The sequence below is a fragment of the Cydia fagiglandana genome, chromosome 18 (genome assembly GCF_963556715.1).
Source record: "Cydia fagiglandana chromosome 18, ilCydFagi1.1, whole genome shotgun sequence".
NCBI classification, from domain to species: Eukaryota; Metazoa; Arthropoda; class Insecta; order Lepidoptera; family Tortricidae; genus Cydia; species Cydia fagiglandana.
The window spans coordinates 507,668-529,754 of NC_085949.1; positions in this window are offsets into that span (position 1 = coordinate 507,668).

Genomic DNA, 22,087 nt, shown 5'->3' on the forward strand with positions numbered 1-22,087 from the left:
CCCACTTGATGTTATAGGTGGACCAGTAGCCAACTCAGGGCGATACATGCTACCGAGGCTGACTTGATGTGATAAGTGCCCGTAGCATGGTGATTGTAAGTAGGATAATTGCTGCCGAGCCTGCGAGCTCTCGCTTGATGTAAGTGAAAAAGTAGCAATATAGGGACCTGCTGCAGAGCCTGTGTGCCCCACTTGATGTTATAAGTGGACCAGTAGCCAACCTAGGGTGACACATGCTACTGAGGCTCACTTGATGTGATAAGTGAAACAGTAGTATGGTGATTGTAAGTAGGATAATTGCTGCCGAGCCTACGAGCTCTCACTTGATTAATGTGATATGTGATATAGTATCTGACTAATAAAAAATAGTCATTGCATATACTAAGTTTAATATAATAAATAAATAATAATAAATATAGAAATAAGGTACTTCGAGAACGAAGCACCTGTCAGTATGGCCGTGTGAGATACGTAGTATAAAAACAAAGATCACACTTACATTTTTACGAGATGGTTCACTTTTGCTAAGCTAATACGTACTTATATCGAAATAATAAGTTAGAACTGCTGTTCAATAACACAACTACCCTCCATGTATATTTCTTGACCATAACTGTCAGAACATAAGTAAGGTAAATAAAGTATTTTATAATAATACGCCATGATATTAAATTTGTATTAGTTTGCGTTAATTATTCTATAATAAATTAAACTAAATGCAGCAAATACATTTGTTGAATTGAATTATTATAATAACCGGATGTGCAGGAAACATCTTACTTGTTATTCCCACCAAGAAGTGGTAGAAGGGGTGAAGTCTAATCGAATATAAGCGGGTGTCTGACAGTTGTGGGTCACTTCTCAGTTGGAGAGCTACGACGACGAACGAAGTTAAGTGTCAATTTTATTTAATTGTGATTTTATGACTTGTTATAAATTTCTGTATGTTTTCTTCGTGTTATAGTCTGATGGTATGTACGTTACAATCTTTAATGTGAATATAACCCTTTGATGAGTTTTTAATAGTTACTATGTAACGTATATTCCAACTGATTACGGTGTAATACATCATGTGGCTTATTGCTCGATCTTTATTACTATTTTAAACTATGCCAAGTGTGTACGTTAAGGTAGCCAGTACTAACTATTAAGCCACCAATATTTATTACGCATAAAATAATATTTTTGTGAATGATGTGATAATAAAGCCGATTAATTGTTCCGTAAATCTACAATATACTTTTACTTACAATCTGCTTATATAAATATATTACTTAAATAATGTCTACCATTTTTCATATTCTAAACCTTGTAGTTGTCGCTATAATAAATACATTACTTTGAGCAATAATTAACTAGTCTTAATTAAATACTGCCTTACATCCTTATTTCCTATTTTATCCACGATAATATTAAAGTAAATCTGACACGTTCAGTACCGGTAGTGCAGCTGCGGTTAGAAATGGAATGTTACCATTATTCAACGATGCTGTCAAATCTTATTTTCAACGAACTGCAATATAGATAACGTCGTCATCGAAACGTCGGAGGTAAATAAATTTAAAACTCAATTTTACGCGATTAAGTCCCGTCGGGTTTTAGTAAATATCGTAAATGTGTATTTAGATACGGGGTTTAATAATCTGTATAATCACTAACGGCCGTATTCGAACAATGCTTAGAAGATATCACAGCGATACTATACCGAACTGTCAGTGTGAAAACTGATATTTCTTCAACCAAAAACGTCACTTTTGACACTGACAGATCTGTATCGTATCGCGGTGACATCTTATTAGCGCTGTTCGAATACGGCCGTAATTATGCACGAACAGAATAATTCGTAATTACGGGTAGTTATTTACGTACCTATTCGAACTTCAAGATGTTCACAAGAGACGACACGCACTAGATCCATTCTAGATACGTTATAGTTTAGATATCAACTAGTTCTCTTTTGCAGCGCAAATCGGGCAACCAATGTCACTTTTACGTTAGATAGAGTAAGATATCTATTAGATGTGAATTGGATCTCTAAGTCATATCCTGTGGAAATCGTTCAAGAGTATCTCCAGAATCGCGCAAATGTCAAATTTGACCGGTTAGATTTTAAACATATCGTTATCGTATCTTGGTGATGTCTAAGAGATATCTATTTCAAAATCCGAATCGGGCCCTTAGTTAATGTTTGTATAAGGGAAACGCGTGCTTATGCCGCTGGACTTAACTTGACGGGAGTGTTTGTTCTAACATAGTGCAATGCCAAAATGTTGTATGAGACTATCGCCAATTCGAACGTACACTGAAATCAGAGCGACACCGAAATGATGTCATTCGTTATCGTGCATTTCGCTCGTACTTGTTCGTATATGACGTCACCCAGGCCCCTGTTTCACGGTGACAACTGTCGACATCACTGTTAGGCCCCCCCTACATATAGCGTCTTTCGAGCGTCGGCGTCTGTCGGCGTCTAGTCAGCGCCATGGAAAATGACGTCGCTGCGCAGTTGCGTCGACGTCGGCCATAGAATTGTAGACGCCGACGCTCGAAATACGCCAGATGTGTGGGGGCCCTTACACGTGGCCTTCGTAGATTACGGTAACCGCCTACCATTTTAATAAAAAAAAACTACGAAGTAATTTTAAAGGAAAATAGAATAACAACAGGCAGTCAAGTCAACCAAAACTAAAGCAAGGCTAAGCTAAGTTAGCAGCGATTTTGATAGCCCAGACTCTGCATGAGGTTTTTTATAAGTACGTCAAACTTCTAAGAAATTATGACATTCAAATGAGAATTGCATAGTGTGGGCTATCAAAATTGCTGCCAACTTAAGGATGACATACATTAGACCGGGCCGTGTCCGGTTCGGGCCGGAGCTTCCGGCGCTTCAATTTCTGTAGAAAGATCACCTGTCATCTGTCATAGAAAAGTAAGCGTCGGAAGCTCCGGCCCGGTCTAACGTAAATCATCCTTTAGATTGGTCTAAAGGGGCCCACTGATTAACAGTCCGCCGGAGGGTATCGGCCTGTCAGTTGGTCGGAACTGTCAAAATTTTGTTCTAACTGATAGGCCGATATCGTCCGGCGGACTGTTAATTAGCGGGCCCCTTAACTCCTACTCCGTGCTACTGCGCCAGCTAGCGGAGGCCCTTTCGTCATTGCACGGTAGTGAACGAGTCTATTGAAAGTGTTTGCAATGCAATTGCCCCAACTAGCTCGTTTTCACGTCGACAGACAGGGTGCAATCTCCTTTGTAGCTTTCACATTTAAGTATACGTACTAAAGAAGCGTCTTGACACGTGAGCTATTTCCAAATTAGGGTCATTCCTTAACAGTCTCATTCCCCTGGCTGTGCCTATTAGCAAATTCCCAGGATATTCAGCTTACCCGTTTTGGTTGTAGATGGAACTTGGGGGCTATTCATAAATTACGTCATTTCAAATGGAGGGGGGGGGGGGTCTGGACGTCGGATGATGGTAGCATGCCGTAGGAGGAAACGAGGTCATTCGAAGCATGATTTTTGGATGATTTTTGCGGGGGAGGGCGAGCCTCAAAAATCGTCAAAAATAGATGACGTAATTTATGAACAGCCCTTTGGCACGGGTTACTCAGTCACCAAAAGTGAAATGCTAATAAAGCGGAATCTCCTGGGAATTAGCTAATATTTAGGGCCAGCAAGGCTTGGAAACCAGTGAAATTTGGCGCAAACCCTTTTTGATTGTTTCTTCCTATGTTGGTGACATGTTTACGTGGCACACCAGGCCCCTATTTCACCAACGTGACAGGTGCGACATTTCGACAAGTCTCATTGTTGCTGACGTCACAGGCATCCATGGGCTACGGTTATCGCTTACCATCGGGCGGGCCGTATTCCTGTTTATTACCATCATTGTATTAAATATTTTAAAAAACTTTATTCTATCGGCAAAAAACAGGTATTTCTCTTGTAATGTTTATGATGATAATGATGACAATTGTCATAAGATTTTAAAGAACTTTCGGTAATTCTTGACAGCAAATGAGTTCTGAGTCGGAATTTCGTGACAATTGTCGTATTTCTTGTGACAATTGTCATTAGCTTCGCAAAATAAATACTTATTTACTGGCGATATAGTGGAGTTTTTTTTAATTAACATGTTGGTGGCAAACAACCACACCGCCCGTCTGATGGTAAGCGGTTACCGTAGCCTATGGAGGCCTGTGACGTCAGTAACTGTGATATCGACAAATGCGACATTTGTTACGGTGGTGAAATAGGGCCCAGAATCACTGCAAGCGAGATATATAGAAAGTAATTTACGTAGACGCGAGCGTGTCTGTCGATATCAAAACTGGTGGTAGCCGTGCAGGCCAGCTGGGCGTCTTATCGCTCGTCGAATACTTGAAGCGGTTTATTTAGGTTACACAATTCTTAAAACTCAAAGTTAAATAAAGTTCTTAAAACGTTGCCGTTCTAATGAAATTTCGGAGTAAAACCGAGATAAACCGGTAAATACCGGTATTTTATAAACCGGTTCCTAGCCGTAATGGCCAGGGGAATGAGATTTTACAGGAATGACCTTTTATCAGTAACCTAGTCAAAGGAATTAAAACTAATTCTATAAGTAGGTAGGTATTTATAGAATTTACACCCATATCTGGTTTTAAGTTCTACACTCCTCCCTGAACAAGATATTTTGAAAATCTGTAGGTACTTAGTTTGTTTTTGAAGGAGAAGAGAGATATTAAGCTCCGGTTTAACTAGGCAATTAACAAGCTAATATTAACTCAAAGCAAACATTTCGCTATGGAAATGCTGAATTCGTGAAAACCTTTTACAGTTTAGGAAAAAATATTTTAGTGAAAAATAAATTAATTTAAAGGCTGTGAAATATCTATTTTCGGGTCGTCTCGTTCTGCAAAAAGCTCGCAACAGGCTTTAACGAAAATGGAAATGTAAGAATAGAATACTGTTCGTGGGTTCTGTGGAAGTAAATTCCTGTCGACCTGGCCCCAATTTCACCAGGGTGACAGGTGCGACAATTGTAAAACATCCCTGTTGCTGACGTCACAGGCATCCATGGGCTATGGTTACCGCTGGCCATCGGGCGGGCCGTATTCCTGTTTGCCACCATCATTGAATTATTAAAAAAAACTTTATTATATCGGAATAAAACAGATATTTCTCTTGCTAAGTTTATGACAATTGTCACAAGAAACACTACAATTGTAACGAAATTCCGACATATAACTCATTTCCTGTCAAGATTCACCGACAATTCTACAAATATGTCGACTAGAAGAAAATAATTCTTGTTTCACAACATAATTGTAATACACACAATTATAGCAAACCGGTCATGTTTCTAAGTATTTCTATGGAAAATATTTTATAAAATTGTAATATGTCACCTATCGCTTGACAATTGTCGCTCGACATATGTCACTGACAATTGTAGCCGTGGTGAAATTGAAGCCTGGCACATGATTGGCGCGACAGTATCTCGCGGCGAGATAAACTATCCGTCTTTTTCTATCATATGTATGTCAGTAGGAGGGACGGGTAGTCTATCTCGCCGCGATATATCTACTGTCGGGCCAATCATATGCTAACCCTGTTGCAAGAAATGTCCAAACTGCAGGATAATATCCTTGCAAGGTATTTTTCTTTAGGAACTTCTAAGTTAGATTGTGGTTGATGAAACTACATTAAAAATTTACTCTTGAAACTGCATTAAAAATACGTTAGATTGAATTGTTAGTTTTATTTTATAAAATTGCTGATGTTATTATTTTTGCTTTTATGTAAATTCAATGTTGACGTGTAAAAGTGCCCTTGTGGCCTATTTGCTGAATAAATGTTGATGTTTGATGTTTGATGCTTGGGAGTTCCAACGGCTAAAACATTCATAGCAACCTGTTAATATTGGTTTACACGAGTAAGGAACCCCAAAAGTCCCGTTGAGTGGCACTCCGCTTTGCTCATTTTATCAGTTTATTTGAATCCGGAGTCTCGACGTGACTGGAATAAATCGCCGCACACAGTCCTCTGTTGGTAGCGGACAAGTCTTTCAAACAGGTGTTGTTTACTACTTTATTATCCTTGTTTTTGGGAGTAAATAACTTGTATAGACAATTTTAACGAAGTATGTGGTGACAATGAGTTTTTTTTATCGGTAGGCATAGTATTTTCTTGGCTAAGGCCGCAGAGTAGTAAGCTATAGTTCGTTTTTTTAGCATTAGAAAGAACTTGCAAGAAGGTAAGCGATCTTGACATGTCTTTTAATTGAAAAACGCTTTTTAAAAATCAAAAAATATTACTTATGAAAGAAGAAGAATATAAAAGATCGTATTAGATTCATAATTGTTACATATATGTCGTAACTTATTTTTAAAATGTGTTTTTCAATTAAAAGACACATCATGATTGTTTACCTTTTTTCTAATGTTAAAAAAAACGAGGTATAAACGCTTGCTGTCTCACTTTTGTTAAACCTTTTAGCACTTAACCCCTCGTATATGCGGCCTGTCAAATACAGTCATTGAAAAAGTGACCTTGACATTTAAAACAATAGACTGAAATTCAGACGCACGGATCCGTGTCTAAGTATACGAGGGGTTAAGAGCCCATCAAGGTGCACACTAGGGCTCTTAATTAGGGTTCCGTACCCAAAGGGTAAAACGGGACCCTATTACTAAGACTTCGCTGTCCGTCCGTCCGTCCGTCTGTCACCAGGCTGTATCTCACGAACCGTGATAGATGTGATAGATTTTCACAGATGATGATATTCCTGTTGCCGCTATAACAACAAATACTAAAAACAGAATAAAATAAAGATTTAAATGGGGCTCCCATACACAACAAACGTGATTTTAGACCAAAGTTAAGCAACGTCGGGAGTGGTCAGTACTTGGATGGGTGACCGTTTTTTTTTTGCTTTTTTCTTTCGTTTTTTTTGCATTGTGGTACGGAACCCTTCGTGCGCGAGTCCGACTCGCACTTACCCGGTTTTTTATTTTCTTAGATACATTGCTAACATACATGATGTCGCAACGTATGACCATTTTTCGGATACCATCTTTATCAGACCCAACATAAACAACAATGAGCCTAAGATAAATAAATCAAGAAGTTCCTCGGCAAAAATGTCGCGCGCTCATGTAAAATGTATGGGGCCTGTATGGAATCACACATCAAAAGGCCTTTGAACGGCGGGATGCCGATATTCATCGTTTGAAAAGGATATTTTGTATTTTGTGAAGGACATATCTTTACTATCCTTATCAATCGCTAATTTATTTGTTGTTATTATTATTCCGGATATTTTGCTTGGCAACTATTATAAATAATAATAATGGCCTAGCTTCCGAAAACAAATTGACAAATTAAGTACTACAAAAATGTGTATAGACGCCATCAGACACGGCTCATGGGAGCGTGGGGTCCGCTTAACAACTAATCCCAAGAATTGACTAAGGCACTAGTTTTTACGAAAGCGACTGCCATCTGATCTTCCAACCCAGAGGGGAAACTAGGCCTTATTGGGATTAGTTCGGTTGCCTTACGTTTTTTTCCTTCACCGAAAAGCAACTGGTAAATATCAAATGATATTTCGTACATATGTACCTACTCAAACTCATAACTCATTGGTACGAGCCGGGGTTTGAACCCGCGACCTCCTGATTGAAAGTCACACGCTCTTACCGCTATTAGGCCACCAGCGCTGTTCAGATCCTGTTTTTTAATAGGAGTTGTTTGATTTCCAAGAGCATTACAGAAGTTATTAAATAAACTCACGTTAACTGAATTACGGCTTTTATCGTTCTTTCTGATTTATAACAACTTTATGACGGGATGTTGCGATGCGAAATTATATTCATAATGAGTTTTGACCCACTTTTGGGAAATTTAATCTGATTAAACTCCTGAAAATGCATACGGATAACTCCGGAAAGTGGTTACGAAACTTTGTGAGTATATGATATGAATATATCAGTATGATCGTACTTGGAATTTACAATGAAGACGATGATCTTATTCTTCAATAAGTACCTATAGGCGATTATAATGAACTATGATTGTCAAAAATCTACTACCGGTTCACAAACAAAGTCCTCAGCTCCGAGAAGATATTAGCGCAAGAAAATCGGCGAGTCTCATGTTTTCGAATCCATGAAATGTAACTAATTATTAACAATTAAAAGAAAAAATATCACACAGTAATCAAAATCGATAAATTTCTAATATCTCACGAACATCAAAATTTCGTGATGTGCCTCTCTGTCGCTTTGTACGGATATGATGGTCATATTTTTGTACGTGACAGCGTGATTGCCTCATATTGTGGATGGTTTTATCAATGTGATAAAATATGTGTCAATTTATAACTTGCAATTGTCAAGACTGACACTGACAATGTCGGATTATGTATTTGAAACTTGTGAGTGACGTATCGGTAAAACACCTTTAATTTTGCGAATCTATTCAACAGCATGGTAAACATTAAATATTATATCAAATTTAACTTCCTTTTAGCGCCAGCCATTAATAGTGCCGTAATGCACAAAATGATGAAAGTAATCACTTCGTAGTCGTTTGTAATCGCCCCGAAGTACATAATAAAGGGAACGTTCACGATTTACGACCGCATGTTACATGAGGAAAGGCGCGGAAGGGGAATAAATAACAACAGTGTACCAAGACGACGTATTTTGTCAGGATGGCGGTGTCGGATACAACATTTTTAAAAGAATTTTTACACTGGCGCAGGCGAGTTATGTTTCTATTCTGCTCCTTATCACACTGTAACAAGGTGTAAAATTACAACATGTTTTTGACGTTGGTTTTTCAGGCCTGCGTTGTGCAGATTACTATTTAAAATATAGGCTGTATTAAGAATTTATGACAGAATCTGTAAACATGCGTGACCTGACTGACTCGAGTCGTTGTTCCGTTGAGTTTTTTAACCGACTTAAATATATGTCAATCTGTACAGTCATCAGCAATAGTATCTTACACAACTAGGGCCGCAAAAATATATGACGCGCTCTTATTGCGCTCCAAATAAGAACGTGTCACATATTTTTGCGGCCCTAGTTGTGTAAGATACTATTGCTGATGACTGTACAGTCAGCGTCATCAGCAGCGGATACAACAACGCGCCAACGTATCTGCCAATTTCTTATAGTTTTCCATATACAGTAGTTTTACAAACAACAAAATGTCTTTTATATACTTATGTCTGCATGACTTTCTGTGTTTCATGTACAGTCGCCATCAAATATATCGGAGCGGCCAAGGTGTTCACAATATCTGAACACGCACTCTAACGCCCTAACTATAGAGGCGTGTTCAGATATTTGTGAGCACCCTGACCGCGCCGATATATCTGATGGCGACTGTACTATGGTTGTGGCATTAAAAGAAATGTATTTCTTCTTCTTCAACATGTAACTGCCTCGACCCTAACGAGGCGTAAAACGCTCCGAGCAGATCGGTGACGCTACGCTGGCAGCGTCAATTATTGCATAGTTGTATTTATTTTTCAGACAAGCGTACTTCCATCTTAAATGCCGACAAAGCACTTGCAAGCCCTCTGAGCTCTGGTGTTGCAGGTGTCCATGGGTGGTAGTAATTGCTTACTATCAGGTGATTCGTCTCATCGTTTGCCTCTTATATCATTAAAAATTGGATTAGGCATAGTATTTTACTCGCCTTTACCCGAGTTTTGTATAATTGTATAAAGCTTGGGAAGAGCCAGATGGGCCGCCAGGGGGCGTTATTTCACAAATAATTTAATTAATTAGTCCGTCTTCATTGATAGGATCCAGTCTTGTGGAAATGTGGAGCCTCAGACTACCATCCACAGACTCCGATTAAAAAAAACATAAAAAGACTACGAGCGTATGAAACAACGCGCCAAAAGTATCTGCAACCCTAAAATACTTTTCTGAGATTGAGATTGAAATTGAGACATTTATTGATGAAATTAGGTATATAATTATTCTAAATTAAGATATAATGCATCTCCACAACGAACCTCTCTGCTGAAACCGAGGCGCTTGCGGTGGCTTGGGCATGTGCAACGTATGGATAGCACTCGTTTGCCTAGGCAGATCATATTGAGCCAGATAGCATTTCAAAAACGTCGCATTGGGCGTCCCTTGGTGCGTTGTAAGAACTGCGTGAAACGCGACATGGTCGATTTTTACATTGATAGGGACACTTGAGAGGAGCTCGCGTCAGATGCAAGGGATGCCAACAGATGCCATCGCAAAAGGTCGCGAAATCCATGACAGCGCAGGGTTCCAAGACCTTGCCCGAAAACGCGCAAAGAGGCACAATCCACCTGATGACGCCGACATGCCTCCCTACATTAGCTGCAACAAATGCGGTCACAAAAGCCGGTCCCGCATTGGCTTATACAGCCACGAGAGACGTTGTCCCTCACATACTGCAAATATTACTCATACTTCAACATATTGGTGGACTGAAACAAGGTCAATTGAAATAGTGAATAGAATCAGGCGTTACTTTTCGGAAATCCATATTATACAAAACCAAAATATTACTTTGCTAATCCGCGAAAAAATAACGTACTATTTAATCAGTGCTAACCTGTTATACTTACTTGTGTATTTTTTACATGCAATTTATGTTCCCACCCTCCCACCGCAAAAATAAATATGCAAACAAATAATATAACAAACTACCACCAAGAGAACAATACTCGACACCTGTTTCGCCTCTCTACGAGGCATCTTCAGGAGCAGATGTTGCTGGTCTGACGCCCGGCATCGGAATTACCTGTCTAGAATGGTCGGCCATATTTATACCTTGACCACACCCCCTACTGTGCAAGTGTGTACTGATTAACTAGCACGTTATCTTTTCGCGGATAAGCAAAGTAATATTTTAGTTTTGATTAAGGTCAATTGAATATGAAATCAGGTTAAGTTTTAAAAAACCAACAAACAAACCCAGAAAGGTGTCTCCCAATCCACCCAAATAGACAAGTGATCTGTGATGTCAATGTATCGGATCAAACCAGTTATGTTTACCGATCCAATTTAGCTAAGTAATGTCGAGATTTCGGGAACCACATATATTATACTACATATACAGAGTGGAACATTTCTAGGCACTGAGCTGAAAGGATAGCGTTATCTAAGTGATCTACAATCGAGTTATTATATGATCAGTGACAACCCTACAAAACTATTACCTACATTTTAAATTGACACATGTCATGTATGTTTAACAAACTGTATCTCAGAAACGGTTAGAAATATTAAAATGATTAATAAGTGAAAAATAAAGTACGTAGCCTAAACAATTCTCAGTTTGCATAAAAGTCCCTCGTTTTGTTCCACCCGATATATACCGGGTACCGGGTGTGGCCTAACACGAGCAAATAATTAAAACAAAGATTGCACTCCTCACACGGTGACACTTTTGTTCAACAACTTTTAAAAATTATGAAGTACTTATTTAGACTCTCTATTTTTCATACAAAATAAATATTGTCTTCAATGGACGCTATCGCCACGCCATATCATTGTGATTGACGTTGCTTGTCACGCCTCAACAAAATTCGCAATACATTGCGTCTTAGAATAAACATTAAAGTGTATTAAAAATCAAACTACAAGTTATTTTTAAAAGTCGCTGAACAAATGTTGGTCAGTATGAGGAGTACAGCCTACAGTTAAATTTTTTGCTCATGTTACAGGCCACACCCGGTATATAGATGCTAATCATTGGATGGACTCATTATATTATTATATTATGTATCTTCGAATATCGGAGCGTCGTCGATTACTCATCAACAAACCCCGTTATCAATGGTCATTATACATGACGGTTGGTTAATGTGCCGTAGTATTCTACGTAGGTAGTCTAAATTTGCCTTTAGCACATAACTTCGCCACTTAACACTAGACATCAACTTCAACATTTATTCATTAACGACCGGTCTGGCACACCTAGTGGGTAGTGACCCTGCCTATGAAGCCTATGGTCCCGGGTTCGAATCCTGGTAAGGGCATTTATTTGTATGATGATACAGATATTTGTTCCTGAGTCATGGTGGTTTTTTATGTACCTATTTAAGTATTTATATAAGTACTATATATATCGTTGTCTGAGTACCCGTACCCACAACACAAGTTAATTAATTAATTTATTTATTTATTATTCAGCACATAGGCTACAAGGGCACTTTTACACGTCAACATTGAATTTACATACAAGCAAAAATAATAATAATACATCAAAAATTAAACCATACATACATAATCACTATAAATGGTATTATGGGCACTTAAATATTTTATTCAACATTTATGATTTGGAATACTTAAGTACTCTTTTAGTATTAAGTAAGTAAAAAATTACGAAGTTGCGGACGAGTGGTGAATTTTAGATTTTTTTACTTAAAATCTATTTTTACGCGGCTCTTTTTAATGTGAATTCTATGATAATTACCCCCCCCCCCCCCTTTTATTATTTTTGTTTATTAATATTACGGTCCGTTTTAAAAAGACAACAATATTTTATTAAAGAAGGTTTCACCAGAATGTAACAAAGCTAATGCGTCCCAATATGCGCTACCATCATATGTGAAGTGTCTTTTCAAAAAGGCTTATTGTTATATGGTATCCATAGAGAAATAAGCCCTTTTGAAAGACATTCTTCATTTAGACACAATGTGAACCGAGTATCATATGCTCTTAACACCCTATAAATTGTGACCCCCAAATGACACGCACAATGGGGCATTATGATAATCGATGTGCCACTTAGAACCTTATGAATATTTTAGATCCCCCTCTACCCCAAAACCCCCCACTCAATGAAGTAACTCCTCCCTATAACGAAATGAATATGTTACCTTTGACTTGGGAAGCACCAAGCGTCTTGAATTTCATTTGTCAGTTAAATACGCTTATCGCTTGGTGGGAAATGAGGGAAATAAAAATTGTATTTACATATTTATTGCAATCTCATTGCAATAATGCAATTCGCATGTACATTAAATACTATAGTCTATCAAGCAAAGTATGTCAGTAGCAATGTACAGCAAAATGAAATAGGGCAACATTCAAAGAGCAGTATTGCGCTAAGAAAAGTAGCAATGTACATCGAATCAAAAAATTTAAATATCATAACCTCAAAATTTACAAATATTTACGATCAACGAGCATGATTGCACTTTGTAGGCGTAGGCACCTTGGCTTTTCTTGTGCAGGAACGAAAGATTATACCTGTCCAGTTGGGAAAGTACGAGTATCCCAGGGTGGCAGATACGAGTACATTTAGCGCGTTGCTAAATCCGCTCGATGCTGACTGTACTTACATAGTGTAATTAACTAGTGTTCACTCGAATATACCTCTCACCACCATCAGTTCATACCTAACGGATAGTTTCCCATCATCATCATATATTTAAGAGTATGACTCTTGTCGGTGGAGCAATTTCCATGTTTGGCGGTCCTCTGCCTTCTCTTGGCAGCCCAATAGGACATGACGTTGATCTTTTCCTTTATTTGATCCATGGACGCTCTCCTTGGTCTTGTCTTCTTCCTGTTTGCTTTAACTTGAAGAAAGAAATAAAAGAAAACCATCGAAGAGGTTTTATACACAGTAGGAGAGAGGAGGAGTTTGTTAAGAAATATAGGTAATAGAAGAGGAAAGATGCTCGGGCACCTGATACGACGAATTTATCAAAAACATCACAGAAGGGAAAGTTGAAGTTTACCATAACATTTATTATTTACAACTCTGTATATCAATCACAATAGTAAACTGTGGGCACTATTGAATACCAATCGCCTTTAACTTATCTGGCTCTTAGCCTAATTCGACTGCGGTGCCAAAAAAGTCTAGTAACACTTATAACGGCAACAAAAAAGGAAGCAAAAAGAACTGACAAAAGTCATGTTATAATAAATAAATAATCATTCAGCCTATATAAGTAATTCAAGTATACATCCCACTGCCACGCACAGGCCTCTCAAGCGAGGAAGGGATTAGGCTATTATAGGTAGTCCCTACGCTGGCCCAAAGCAGGTTAAGAACATTACATACACCTTTCAATTTCTTCGTGGATCCAAGTCTCACGGTGTCCAAGAACCGTGTACAATCTTACATACAAACACCGTCGCAGGTAATATAAAAACTTAATTCATCTTCATCATCATAACCTTTTATCGCCCACTGCTGAATAGGTCTCTCTACGAGTAGGTACGCTGCTTATCCCGGTCCTGAGCCAATCTAATCCAGAAGTGACCCGCAATCTTGCGAATGTCGTCCACCCAACGAGCCAACGGACGCCAAGCACTCCTTTCGTCTGTAAGCGGCCATCATTCCCGTTAACATTTTGACCTGCCTGGCAACATGTCCCGTCCAGCTCCATTTAAGTTTGGTAATGACGTATTGTCCTGCACCTTGGTGCGGCGTCGGATCTCGACATTCCTGACTCGGTATTCAAGTTTGATGCCGAGCATGGCGCGCTCCATGGCTCTCTGTGCCACTCGGATTTTATGCACTGCCTTCCTAGTGAGCGTCTAATGTCTCGGCACCGTACCTAGGTCATCATCATATCAGCCATAAGACGTCCACTGCTGAACATAGGTCTCTCCCTTGAATCTCCATACGTGCCGGTTGGAAGCAACCCGCATCTAGCGTCTTCCGGCGACCTTAACAAGGTCGTCTGTCCATCTTGTGGGTGGACGTCCTACGCTGCGCTTGCTTGTTTCTCTACGTGATCGAATCAGAAATGAGGAGATCCGTAGACGAACTAAAGTCACCGACATAGCCCACCGGATTAGCAAGCTGAAGTGGCAATGGGCAGGCCACATTGCATTGCCGATGGGGTCAAAAAGTGCTCGAGTGGAGACCACGGACCGTAGGTCATGGTCAATTAGGGCCCGTTTTCGTAAACAACAATGACAACTCTTATCTTTTTGTTTATGCCGCAGTTCGCGGCGGTAAAAATAAAAAGCTGCACCATAGTTATGTTGTTTCCGTACTAATATGTTTACCAGTTTCCGGGTCAGCTGCATGTTGCCCTACTCGGGTTATTTATTACATTATTACGCTGACACGTAGGGCTTGGCCACGGGTAGAGGCAGAATACTAAAGATGTGCTATTGAATGATTTCACTATTTATGTAGGTACCGCAATGGGACCTTAAGGGCCTGATGATAGTAGGTAGGTACATCAGGAATGGGAGGTTCATTTATCAAAATTAAATTATGAACGTATAGTTTTTACAATAAGAAATCCGAAATGAATAGTTTTTTGTTATAATAAATAAATAAAATAAATGAATAAATATTATAGGACATTTTTACACAAATTGACTAAGGCCCACGGTAAGCTCAAGAAAGCTTGTGTTGCGGGTACTCAGACAACGATATATATAATATATAAATACTGAAATACATAGAAAACAACCATGACTCAGGAACAAATATCTGTATCATCATACAAATAAATGTCCTAACCAGGATTCAAACCCGGGACCATCGGCTTCATAGGCAGGGTCACTAGGTCACTACCCACTAGGCCAGACCGGTCGTCAAAATAACGGGAATAACATGACATTTATTTTTAAATTCAAAATTATAATCGTAGTTTTTCAACTACCAACATTTTTTCTCTTGAGTGACGTCACTTTAGCAGAAACAATTATTAAGTTTGTAAGAACGGCGAAAAGTTTGCATTGCACAGATGACGTTTATTAGACAACTGCGTATTGGACGTACAACTAACAAATTAGAAATCATATACCGGATGTGGCCTGTAATATGAGCAAAAAATTAAACTGTAGGCTGTACTCCTCCTACTGACCAACATTTGTTCAGCGACTTTTAAAAATAACTTGTGGTTTGATTTTTAATACACTTTTAAGTTTATTCTAAGACGCAATGTCTTGTGAATTTTGTTATGTTTAAGGCGTGACAAACAACGTCAATCACAATGATATGGCGTGGCAATGGTAGTAGAAGAGCCGGCCGCAAATTTTCTAACCGACTTGATAGCACGATGAAATGCACAATGGTTTCCCATAAAAGTGATGCTAAGTCCGAATTCGATAGTCTGCCACGGCGGAACTTGCCGAAAGTACGAGAAAGAAGGCCACTTCCGGTGCGAAAAAAGGGGGCTGATTTAACCCATCTGATACCGAAATAATAGTTATGGCAGCAGTTAGAAATTTACATGTAGACACATAAAAGCGAAGTCTGCCAGTATTTTTTTTGCCGGAAGTGCTTGGCAGACGCTCTCAAAGGTGGCCAACGGGACCCCTAATTTAACCCATCTGATACCACCATGAAACCAACTCCAGTCGGTAGGTATGAACCCTCACGTCAGGAATATATAAGTCTGCCAAGGCTTTTCCTGCCGAAACACCTTGGCAGACGAGATTATGTAAGCAAGGTCGGCATCGGTTACCCTACACTAACCCATCTGATACCACCATGAAACCAATTCCAGTCGGTAGGTACGAACCCCCATTTTAGGAATATATAAGTCTGCCAAGGTTTTTCCTGCCGAAACACCTTGGCAGACGAGATTATAAACAAGATGACCATCGGTTACCGTACACTAACCCATCTGATACCGCCATGAAACCAATTCCAGTCGGTAGGTATGAACCCTCATTTCAGGAATATATAAGTCTGCCAAGGCTTTTCCTGCCGTAACACCACGGCAGACGAGATTATGTAAGCAAGGTCGGCATCGGTTACCCTACACTAACCCATCTGATACCACCATGAAACCAATTCCAGTCGGTAGGTATGAACCCCATTTTAGAAATATATAAGTCTGCCAAGGTTTTTCCTGCCGAAACACCTTGGCAGACGAGATTATAAGCAAGATGACCATTGGTTACCGTACAGTAACCCATCTGATACCACCATGAAACCAATTCTAGTCGGTAGGTATGAACCCTCATTTCAGGAATTTATAGGTCTGCCAAGGCCTTTCCTGCCGAAACACCTTGACAGACGAGATTATGTAAGCAGCATCCACATACGAGGGATCCGTATTTTGGGATTATACAGATTACGGACATTATTAATAGCTGTAGGCTTATTTATTACTTTATGCTTATTCATATTTGTATATAATTATGTTACTAATAAAATATATTTATAATTTATTAAACCTAAACTTAATACATTGGGAATTCATTACCTGCTTACGGCAGTAGTAGGGATAAGTGGGTGAGTTCTGGCTCACTGAGCCAGGCCAACAGTCCCTCCCCCTTTTTTCCCTTGTTGAGGCTCTGCAACCTTGCCTTGAACCCAAACTAATGTCATTGTAGCTCGAATCTAACCTAATTTATTTTTATTGCTTTTAGAATATTTCAATTATCTACTTTTGCAAAGTTAAATGTTGAAATCTCTATTTCGAAAAATGGTATTTTAATGTGACTTTAACACGTTCACTGCGTTACGGGGGCTTTAAGCCCCGTACGATATCATCATTCAGTGCGAAGTTAAATTTATTTTAGAAGTTAAAGGGGGAGGGGAGGGTGCATACATTTTACCACTTTGGAAGTCTCTCGCGCAAACTATTCAGTTTAGAAATAAATGATATTAGAAACCTCAATATCATAAGCGATAAGACCGCCTGTTGTTACCTCTAGTGTCTTTGTTTATGTTATTGTCCATTTATTGTAAACTAAGTGTATGTGAGGCGTGCAATAAAGAGGTATTGATTTGTATTGTATTGTATCATTTTTGAAGACCTATCCATAGATATCCCACACGTATGGGTTTAATGAAAAAGACATTTTAAGTTTCAGTTCTAAGTATGGGGGACCCCCAAAATGTATTGTTTTTTTTTCTATTTTTGTGTTGAAATCTTAATGCGGTTCACAGAATACATCTACTTACCAAGTTTCAACAGTTCTTATAGTTTCGGAAAAAAGTGGCTGTGACATACGGACGGACAGACAGACAGACATGACGAATCTATAAGGGTTCCGTTTATTGCCATTTGGCTACGGAACCCTAAAAAGGAGGTATTAATTCGGTTTTTTAATGTTTGATATCTCCGTCATTTCGGGATCGATTTTGAAAATTATTTTTTTAGTTGAGTTGTAACTTGTAAGTATATACATACAGATTGGTTCTGTCTTTGTCAAAACCCAGTTCTGATGGTGAGATTTATGAGGAATCGAGGGCACTCTTCAAATCTTGTAAGGGTGGTTCACGTTTGTATGGGAAAAATTCACACTCTAGCTAGAAGAAGCGGCACTCCCTCATTTTGTTACACTTATTATGTTGACAAAATACGCCAAGTTTGTAATCTTACAATCTTAACTACAAGGGGGTGCTCAAAACACTTTGAAATTTTTCAAATTGTATGAAATCAAAAAAAAAATAAGTAACTATTTTTTTTATTTTTATGTAAGTAGTAGTTTTCGCATTATTTGAAAGTAAGTAAGTAAGTAAGTAAATACTCTTTATTGCACCACAAAGAAAAATAAAATAACAGATTTACAAAGTGAAGTGAGTGTGAGTGATTTGAAAGTGTGATTTAAAAGATATTATTTTGAAAGAAAATGTTTTTCTACTTCAAAACTTATACATCACATGTGCAAATAGTGTGAAACCAGATATTTACATAAAATTCTGAATCACAAATACTCTTTTTGTTGGGTTTCAAACAACATACAAAATTTCAACGTGGTTAAGCACTGTAGTGAATAAAAAAATAATAAGAATTTAAGTAGCGTGCCATTGTAGTGTATAGAAATAATAAGGTTTTAAATGTTTAAATAATTAATGGAAATAGTGCCTCGGATAAGATCCGCAGTAAAACATTGGACTATTGGAGTACAAGGGTCCTCTTGTTATTCTAACCCGGTTAATGGGGACTTGGTAGGATATTGAAAAGATAAAACCGAATATCTGCCATGCAATTTAATATACCCTGCTAAATAATTACAAGGCACTCCGCTTCGGGGCGGGCGCTACTCAAAATACAATTTGTTTCTATAAGCCGTTGGCGGCTGTGGGGTGACACTATGGCAATTCTTAACCTACGATCGCGAGACGGGCGAAACGCGGAGTTTTGGCCAAAACCTAAAACGAAAGTCTAGTGCACTCACGGATACCGGGTGTAGCTTTCATCCTGGAACTTAGCGTAGCAGACAGATCGATGTAGATCAGCGGCGGGCGTTCATCGAGCCCCAGCTGTGACAAGCTAAGGCGAGAACAACCCGCGGCGCTCGCACTTTCACGGGAAGGACCCGCGCGAAGACACCTTGGAGTCGTCGGACGGCAGCATAGCCATCCGACACACGGCCTGCAAGTCAAGGCCGCGTCCTACGGCGTAGAAGCAGCGCCAGCATGACGCTCAGCGAAATCGGGGACGCGCAACAGCGCGCCAGGGAACACGATCACCAACCGTGCTCATGTCCATCGGCGACACGGGACGCACTAAGTAAATCACGCGCACAATTCACGCACAGCGATATACGCACTTTACAAATCGGTCTCCCACCAGCCGGACCAGGCGGCGGAAGGAGACGAGGCAATTCCTCTTAATCTTTAATTAGAAGCCATCCACATGCTAGCGTATTCCCATTCCAAGTGCAAGTGTCAGTGACAGCTCGAAATAAAATCCTACCTGTCACGTCGCGTTTCGATTCACATCAACACATTAAACGTCAAACCAACTTAAATCTTTTCTAAATCAAATGATTCTCGAAAAATATCAATGCTCGTTAATACTCGTAATATTTTAATTGGTTAATAATAATTACTAATAATTATATTTTTTATTACTGTTTTCTACATTGTTTCATTCAGAATATCTTCCTTCCGATGCGGTAACTAAACGCGTAACTTATTTTCTGACAGTTCATCTGTCAAAAATTTCAACCTTTTGACACCGTCAAAATCGCTATTTATGTTTCATAAAAATTCCGAAAATGATTCTAAAATACGAACTAAATTAGGATGTGACCTACTTGGGCAGTTGGGATAGGTCACGAGGATCATTTTGATATACGTGAAGCCAGGTTTGGTTCGACAACCTCTGCACAATCTGGGTGACAAGTTCCGTTCGAGTGGCATACTCTTTGGACTTGTTTCTTCGAAACCAGTTAGCCAGGAGGCAGTATATGCTAATCAACCTACAGCTGAGAAGGTACATTACAGTTTTACATAAGTGTCATACTCTGGTGTATGTTATTCTGTTGGAAATGCGACAGTCATGTTGTACAGGTTATCCTGTATGGAAAAGTATGTATCTATCATAGGCAAGTATGTAGCATCGCTACAGCACCCCCTTGTATAGTTCGTTTTTTTTAGCATTAGATAGAACTTGCAAGAAGGTAAGCGATCTTAGCATGTCTTTTAATTGAAAAACGCTTTTCAAAATTCAAAAACTATTACTTATGAAAGCAGACGAATATAAATGATCGTACTAGATTAATAATTGTTACATACATATTTGCCGTAACTTATTTTTAAAATGTGTTTTTCAATTAAAAGACGCATCAAGATTGTTTACCTAATTTCTAATGCTAAAAAAAACGAAGTATAGTTGAGATAAATTAAGAAACTTGGTGTATTTTATCAACATAATAAGTGTAACAAAATAAGGGGGTGCCCATGGAACTCTTCAACGACGCATAGCTCATGTTTGGGGATTTGTCCTCTTCGTTATGTTTGTTAAGCACGTTAGATTTTTAAGTCATATTATCGTGAAGCTCAAGTTCTGATGATGGGATCCATAAGGAATCGAGGGAACTCTACAAATCTTAATGGCATTGTATAGTGACTCTTGTATTTTCATCAGGCAAACAAGGATTTACATTAAGAACAGTGGCATTTGATGAAGTGGTATTGCTGATGGTGATCAGAACGGAACTCCTCGACGACTTGTCTTTTTCTAATTGATTGTTAAGCAAGTTACCCCACTGGCAAAACAAGCAAGATTTTGAATTCGACTTCTAACTGAACCTGGACCCGGACGCGGACCCGGACTCGAGATCGCGAATTCGGACACGGACCCGTTTTCTATTTGGTTGGTGTAAATGGAGTTGATAAATTTTTTGATTAATTCGGGCGAAAACTGGAAGGTTAGGTATCATAAAATGTTCATGAAGAGAAATTGTAAGAGATGGTATCATTACCAACAACTGTGGAAAATACTGTTTAGTTACTCTTTATTTAAAAATAGCAAAATCAAATTGCATGATTTCATTCGTTTTCTCCACTGTACACAGAATAAGTAATGATATTTAGACTAGACAAAAAAAATCAAAATCGCTCTCCTTCTTGATGCGACTGGCAAATCATATTACTTTTTGGCAACTGGGTTTTTTAACCTAATTAGACCCCGCTGAATCCGAATTTGCCGGTTTCTCGATCGAAATCTTGACCGGAAGTGAGATATTTGACATTAAAGGTCCGTTTTTTTTCGTTTTTCGTAAATAACTCTTAAACGGTGGTGCATAGCAAAAAATGTTCTATTACATAAGTAATATGCATAAAATTGCCTACAAGAAAGATTCAGTACAATTTTTCGCTAGGATCAATATTAAAAGAGTTTTTAACGCGGGAAATTTAATTATAATCACTTCTAAGGTCCCGTTTTTTAGGTTTTCGTAAATAACTCATAAACGGTGGCCAATATCAAAAAATGTTATTCGACTTTAATAATCTACACAAAATTTTGAACAAAAAAGATTCAATACACTTTTTGCAGGGATTAATATTTAAAAAGATAATAAAGAGGGAAAGTTAATTATACTAAATTCTAAGGTTCCTTGTTTTTATTTTTTCGTTAATAATTTGAAAAGTATGACTCATAGCAAAAAAATCTTATACATAAATAATAAACGTAAAATTTCCTACAAGAAACATGCAGAACACTTTCCGCTAGGATCAATATTTAAAAAGACAAAGCAGCGGGTAAGTTAATTATAATCAATTTTAAAGTCCCTTTTTAGTTTTTTGTAAATAACTTGTAAACGGTGTCCCATAGCGAAATAGGTTTTGAAGTATAAATTATCTACATAAAATTTCCTCCAAAAAACATCTAGAACACTTTTCTCTAGGATCAATATTTCAAGCG